Source organism: Spermophilus citellus, assembly GCF_964194105.1.
Source record: "Spermophilus citellus genome assembly, chromosome: 14".
Lineage (NCBI taxonomy): Eukaryota > Metazoa > Chordata > Mammalia > Rodentia > Sciuridae > Spermophilus > Spermophilus citellus.
In genome coordinates, this window is record NC_138194.1 from 41,862,314 (window position 1) to 41,869,078 (window position 6,765).

At 38.6% G+C, this 6,765-nt stretch overlaps 1 pseudogene across 1 annotated transcript; it reads left to right on the forward strand.

The window, feature by feature from the left end:
• The first annotated feature begins 1,244 nt into the window (after window positions 1–1,244).
• Window positions 1,245–1,552, forward strand: LOC308633439 (prothymosin alpha-like; annotated as a pseudogene). The gene has a single exon. The product of its transcript is annotated as a prothymosin alpha-like (transcript).
• The last annotated feature ends 5,213 nt before the right edge of the window (window positions 1,553–6,765 follow it).

Consider the following 6,765-nt stretch of genomic DNA (forward strand, 5'->3'; position numbering starts at 1 on the left):
TAACACAGTCCTTGAAATCCTAGCCACAGTAATTAGAAAAAAGAAAGAAATTAAAGGGATATGAATAGGGAAAGAAGAACTCAAACTATCACTATTCGCTGGTGACATGATTCTATATTTAGAAGACCCAAAAAAAACTCCATCGGAAAGTTTTTAGAACTCATAAATGGATGCAGCAAAGCAGCAGGATAAAATTAACACCCATAAATCAGTTGCATTCCTATTCACCAATGACAAATCAGCTGAAAGAGAAATCAGAAAAATTATCCCATTCACAATAACTACAAAACAAATATTTGGGAGTGAATCTAACAAAAGAGGTGAAACACATCTACAATGAAAACTAAAAAAAGAAATTGAAGAAGACCTTAGAATATGGAATGATCTCCCTTGTTTCTGGATAGGCAGAACTAACATTGTCAAAATGGCCATACTGCCGAAAGTGCTAGACAGATTTAATGCAGTTGCTATTAAGGTTCCAATCTCATTTTTCATAGAAATAGAAAAAGCAGTCATGAAATTCATTCAGAAAAATCAGAGGCCTAGAAGAGCCAAAGCAATCCTCAGTGAGAAAAGTGAAGCAGGAGGCATCAAAATACCAGAACTTAAGTTATACTACAGAGGTATAGTAACAAAAACAGCATGGTATTGGCACAAAAACAGACATGAAGATCAATGGAACAAAATAGGAAGACACAGTCATACCCACATAAATATAGTTATCTCACACTAGACAAAGGTACCATAAACATGCATTGGAGAAAAGACAGCCTCTTCAACAAATGGTGCTGGGAAAATTGGAAATATATATATATAGTAGAATGAAATTGAACCCCTATCTCTCACTCTGTACAAAACTCAACTCAAAGTGGATCAAGGACCTATGCACTAGACCAAAGATTCTGTGCCTACTAGAAGAAAAAGTAGGTTCAACTCTCCACCATGTTGGTTTAGGAACTGACTTCCTCAATAAGACTCCTAAACTGCAAGAAGTAAAATCAAGAATCAATAAATGGGATGGTATCAAACTAAAAAGCTTCTTCACAACAAAGGAAACAATCAAGACTGTGAACAGAGCTCCACTGGCTGCTTTGAAATTCCATCTTTGCATTGTTCCTGGGTCCAGCTCCCCACAGCTCTCCCCACAACCACCTCCACCATGGACTCCAACAGCTTTATCTCTAGAGTCCCTGAACTCTAGTTTCCTTTTTAACCCACTGCATCCATCACAGGCCTGCCCCAGCATGTCAGACACAGCTGTGGACACTAGCTCCAACATCACCACTAAGGACTTAAAGGAGAAGAAGGAAGTTGTGGAGGAGGCAGAGAATGTAAGAGACACCCCTGCTATTGGGAATGCTAATGAGGAAAATGGGAAGCAGGAAGCTGACAATGAGGTAGATGAGGAGGAGGAGGGTGGGGGAGGAAGGTGATGGTGAGGAAGAGGATGGAGATAAAGATGAGGAGGCAACTGAAGATGAAGAGGATGATGTTAATACCAAGAAGCAAAAGACCAATGAGAATGACTAGACATCCAAAAAGGAAAAGTTAAACTAAAAATAAAAGGCCGTTGTGACCTATTCACCCTCCACTTCCCGTCTCGTGGTTACCTTCCAGTAAAGAGGGCTACCCACCTGCCCACCCACCAGTCCACCCCAGACAGTACCACCCTCAGATGACACGGGCTCTCCACCACCCAACCAAAACTACAAGGTGAATTTGCAACAGGGGAGGAAAAAAAGAACCGAAACTTCTAAGGCCATGCTTTTTTTCTTGAAAGTACTTTAAAAAAGGAAAATTTGTATTTTTTATTTACATTTTATATTTTTGTACATATTGTTAGAGGTCAGCCATTTTTAATAATTTCAGATGACCAAACCAGCCTTGGGAGCATTCTCTGTCCCACTTTTGAATATACTTGTAGTGTTCATTATAATCTCAAAGGAGGAAAAAAAAAACTTGTTTAAAAAAATGTAAAACAACAACAACAAAAAACCTATTCTGAGCATTCCAGTAACTTTTTTGTGTATGTGCTTCAGCTGTGCTGTGCTGTAAGTAGTTGGTTTGTATGAGGCCAAAGATAAAAAGTTTTTTCTTTCTTTTTTTTTTTTTTTTTTTTTTTTTTGAGACAGAGTCTCGCTGAGTTCCTTAGCACATCACTTTTGCTGAGGCTGGGTTTGAACTCGCAATCCTCCTGCCTCAGCCTCCCAAACCTCTGGGATTACAGGCACGTGCCACCATGCCTGGCTTCCCCTCCCGGCTTTTTTGTCTATGATGTTGCTGTTTATTTATTTATTTATTTTTGGCCTATTGATGCATGTGTGAAATAATGTTGCCCAGCAATAAACTCAAATTTTATTTTGCTGAGTTGTTCTAACAGCGACAACAAAAAAAGAAGGTGAATAAGAGCCTACAGAATGGGAGAAAATTTTTACTACCAGCACCTCAGATAGAACATTAACCTCCAGGATATACAAAGAACTCAAAAAACAACACACACAGACACATACACACACACACACACACACACACACACACACACACGCACGCACAAATAACCCAATCAATAAGTAGGCTAAAGAACTGAACAGGCACTTCACAGAAGAAAAAATTCAAATAGTCAAAAAATATATGCTAAGTGAAATAAGTCAGGTCCCCCCCAACACACACACACAAAGGCAGAATGTTCTCTCTGATATGTTTATGTTAATGATGAAGATTAGATGTTCACTAGACTGGACAAAAGGGACTTAAGAGAAGGGAGGTAAGAAGGGAATAGAAAAGACAGTACAATGAATTGACATATCTTTCCTAGCCTTATATATGAATATATTACCAGTGTAACTCCGTATCATATACAACCACTATCGTAGGATTCTAATTGGAACAAGTTACACTCTGCTGTCATGTATATCTAAAATGAATGAATAAATAAAAGAAAAATATATAAACTATTCCTTAGTCTCCCACTTAGGATTTTAAGTCTACTACTGAGGACTTCTCTTCTCACATTGACTTCCATAAGGGGTACAGGCTCACATCTTCACACTTTCTTCTCTTCTCTCCTCTTTCCTTACCTCCTCTACTTTTCTTGTCAAGAGCAGCTCAAACTTTAGTGAGCCTCAAGATTATCTGGAAGACTTGTTAAAAGCACAAATTTCTGGGGCCGCTCTCAGAGCTTTTGATTTGCTTCTGAATTAGGATCTGAGGATCTGCATTTTTATAAAGCTCCCTGGTAATGTCCATGCTGGTCTTGAGACTGAGTTTTAAGAAATACTACTTTGGGGCTGGGGTTGTGGCTCAGTGGCAGAGCACTTGCCTGGCACGTGTGAGGCACTGAGTTCGATTCTCAGCACCATATATAAATAAATGAATAAAACAAAGGTTCATCAACATCTAAGAAAAAAAAAAGCTAGAAAGGGGCTGGGGATGTGGCTCAAGCAGTAGCGCGCTCGCCTGGCATGCATGCGGCCCGGGTTCGATCCTCAGCACCACATACAAACAAAGATGTTGTGTCTGCCGAAAACTAAAAAATAAATATTAAAAAAACTTTCTCTCTCTCTCTCTCTCTCTCTCTCTCTCTCTCTCTCTCTCTCTCTCTCTTTAAAAAAAAAAAAGCTAGAAATATTACATTGAGGCTGGGACTGTAGTTCAGTTGTACAGCACTTGCCTAGCATGCACAAGGCCCTAAGTTAGATTACCAGCAGCATACACACACAAGAAAAGAAAAAAAAACTTTTTAAAAGAAAAAAATAAATACTACTTTAGAATAACAAATTCCGGGGCTGGGGATGTAGTTCAAGCAGTAGGCACTCACTCGCCTGGCATTCGTGCGGCCCGGGTTCGATCCTCAGCACCACATACAAACAAAGATGTTGTGTCCGCCGAAAAACTAAAAAATAAATATTAAAAAAAATAGAATAACAAATTCCTTTCCAGGCCTCAAAAAGAGCAGTTTCATGCCCTTTGGTTGATACTTTAGTATCAATCAATACACACAACTTGGGGGCTCACGTTTTACTCAAGCACTTAACATACATTTCAAATATGTATAATTCACTTCCTGTTAATGTCCCCTCCAGAACTTAGATTGAAATTTAATTAATTGCCATTTTAATAGTTATTAAATAGTTATTAAAACTAAAGGTGGGACCTTTACACAGTAATGGGTTAATGGGGGCGTGTATGTTGTATGGGAGTGGATTCCTGATAAAAGGGATGAGTCTGGCCCAGTTCTCTTTGTCTCCCATGCTTGCTTCCCTCCACTGTTATGATGCAGCATGAAGCCCTGCCAGGTGCTGAAGCCTTGCCCTTGAACTTCCTAGTCTCCAGGCTTTGAAAGAAAAAAACACACACACATCAGTGTGTTTGGAGGAAAGTAGGTAAAGAAAAGAACTTGGTTTTCTGTAAGGTCAAACTTAAGGAAAAACAAAGGGCTACAGTGTATGATAGAAGTCACAGGAGAAAGGAATCCAAACTGAAATGTCAAGACCATGGCAAAAAGAGCAATCAGAGACCCAGGGACAGGCCTGGGCCAGGGAAATGATTCTGGGCCAAGAGTGGATCTTTTATAGTGGATTACTTGAAATCTCGAATAGAAGTAAAAAATTTTTAAAAACACAACTTTGGTGTTTTCCTAGTTTAGAAATTGCCTAGAAAAAAAAAATGAAAAAAGAAAATACTTTGGATTCTCTCTGCTTATGTGCTATTTTCTGCATAAGAAAATGAGTAATATATGCAGTTTGCTTTCTAATTTCAGAAATAATATATGTTCTTTTTTTATTGGTTGTTCACAACATTACAAAGCTCTTGACATATCATATTTCATACATTAGAATCAGGTGGGTTATGAACTCCCAGTTTTACCCCAAATACAGATTGCAGAATCACATCGGTTACACATCACATTTTTACATACTGCAATATTAGTGACTGTTGTATTCTGCTACCTTTCCTATCCTCTACTATCCCCCCTCCCCTCCCCTCCCATCTTCTCTCTCTACCCCATCTACTGTAATTCATTTCCCTCCATGTTTGTTATCCCATTCCCCTCATAACCTCTTATATGTAATTTTGTATAACAATGAGGGTCTCCCTCCATTTCCATGTGATTTCCCTTTTTTTCTCCCTTTCCCTCCCACCTCATGTCTCTGTTTAATGTTAATCTTTTCTTCCTGCTCTTCCTCCCTGTTCTGTTCTTAGTTGCTCTCATTATATCAAAGAAAACATTTGGTATTTGTTTTTTAGGGATCGGCTAGCTTCACTAAGCATAATCTGCTCTAGTGCCATCCATTTCCCTGCAAATTCCGTGATTTTGTCATTTTTTAGTGCTGCATAATACTCCATGGTGTATAAATGCCACATTTTTTTATCCATTCATCTATTGAAGGGCATCTGGGTTGATTCCACAGTCTAGCAATTGTGAATTGTGCTGCTATGAACATCGATGTGGCAGTATCCCTGTAGTGTGCTCTTTTAAGGTCTTCAGGAAATAGTCCGAGAAGGGCAATAGCTGGGTCAAATGGTGGTTCCATTCCCAGCTTTCCCAGGAATCTCCATACTGCTTTCCAAATTGGCCGCACCCGTTTGCAGTCCCACCAGCAGTGTACAAGAGTACCCTTTTCCCCACATCCTCGCCAGCACTCGTTGTTGTTTGACTTCATCATGGCTGCCAATCTTACTGGGGTGAGGTGGTATCTTAGGGTGGTTTTGATTTGCATTTCCTTGACTGCTAGAGATGGTGAGCATTTTTTCATGTACTTGTTGATTGATTGTATGTCTTCCTCTGTGAAGTGTTTGTTCATGTCCTTGGCCCATTTGTTGATTGGGTTATTTGTTTTCTTATTGTCTAATTTTTTGAGTTCTTTGTATACTCTGGATATTAGGGCTCTATCTGAAGTGTGAGGAGTAAAAATTTGTTCCCAGGATGTAGGCTCCCTATTTACCTCTCTTATTGTTTCTCTTGCTGAGAAAAAACTTTTCAGTTTAAGAAAGTCCCATTTGTTGATTCTTGTTATTAACTCTTGTGCTATGGGTGTCCTATTAAGGAATTTTGAGCCCGACCCCACAATATGTAGATCGGAGCCAACTTTTTCTTCTATCAGACGGAGAGTCTCTGATTTGATATCTAGCTCCTTGATCCACTTTGAGTTGACTTTTGTGCATGGCGAGAGGAGGGGATTCAGTTTCATTTTGTTGCATATGGATTTCCAGTTTTCCCAACACCATTTGTTGAAGATGCTATCCTTTCTCCATTGCATGTTTTTAGCTCCTTTATCAAATATAAGATAGTTGTAGCTTTGTGGATTAGTCTCTGTGTCCTCTATTCTGTACCATTGGTCCACCCGCCTGTTCTGGTACCAGTACCATGCTGTTTTTATTACTATTGCTCTGTAATATAGTTTGAAATCTGGTATCGCTATACCACCTGATTCACACTTCCTGCTTAGAATTGTTTTTGCTATTCTGGGTCTTTTATTTTTCCATATGAATTTCACGATTGCTTTATCTATTTCTACAAGAAATGCCATTGGGATTTTGATTGGCATTAATATATATTCTTTAGAACATTGATAGAAATATAGAGAAGAAACCAAAAATCATCCATATATTCTTCATTCAAAGATAACTACTATGAACACTTACTGTATTTTTCTAGTACCTTTAAATATATTGGAGTTACATAAAACATTACTTCATGATTTTCACAAACATATTAGTTATTTCTGTAGGTAATTAAATCTCCATTAGAAACAGGATTTTAAA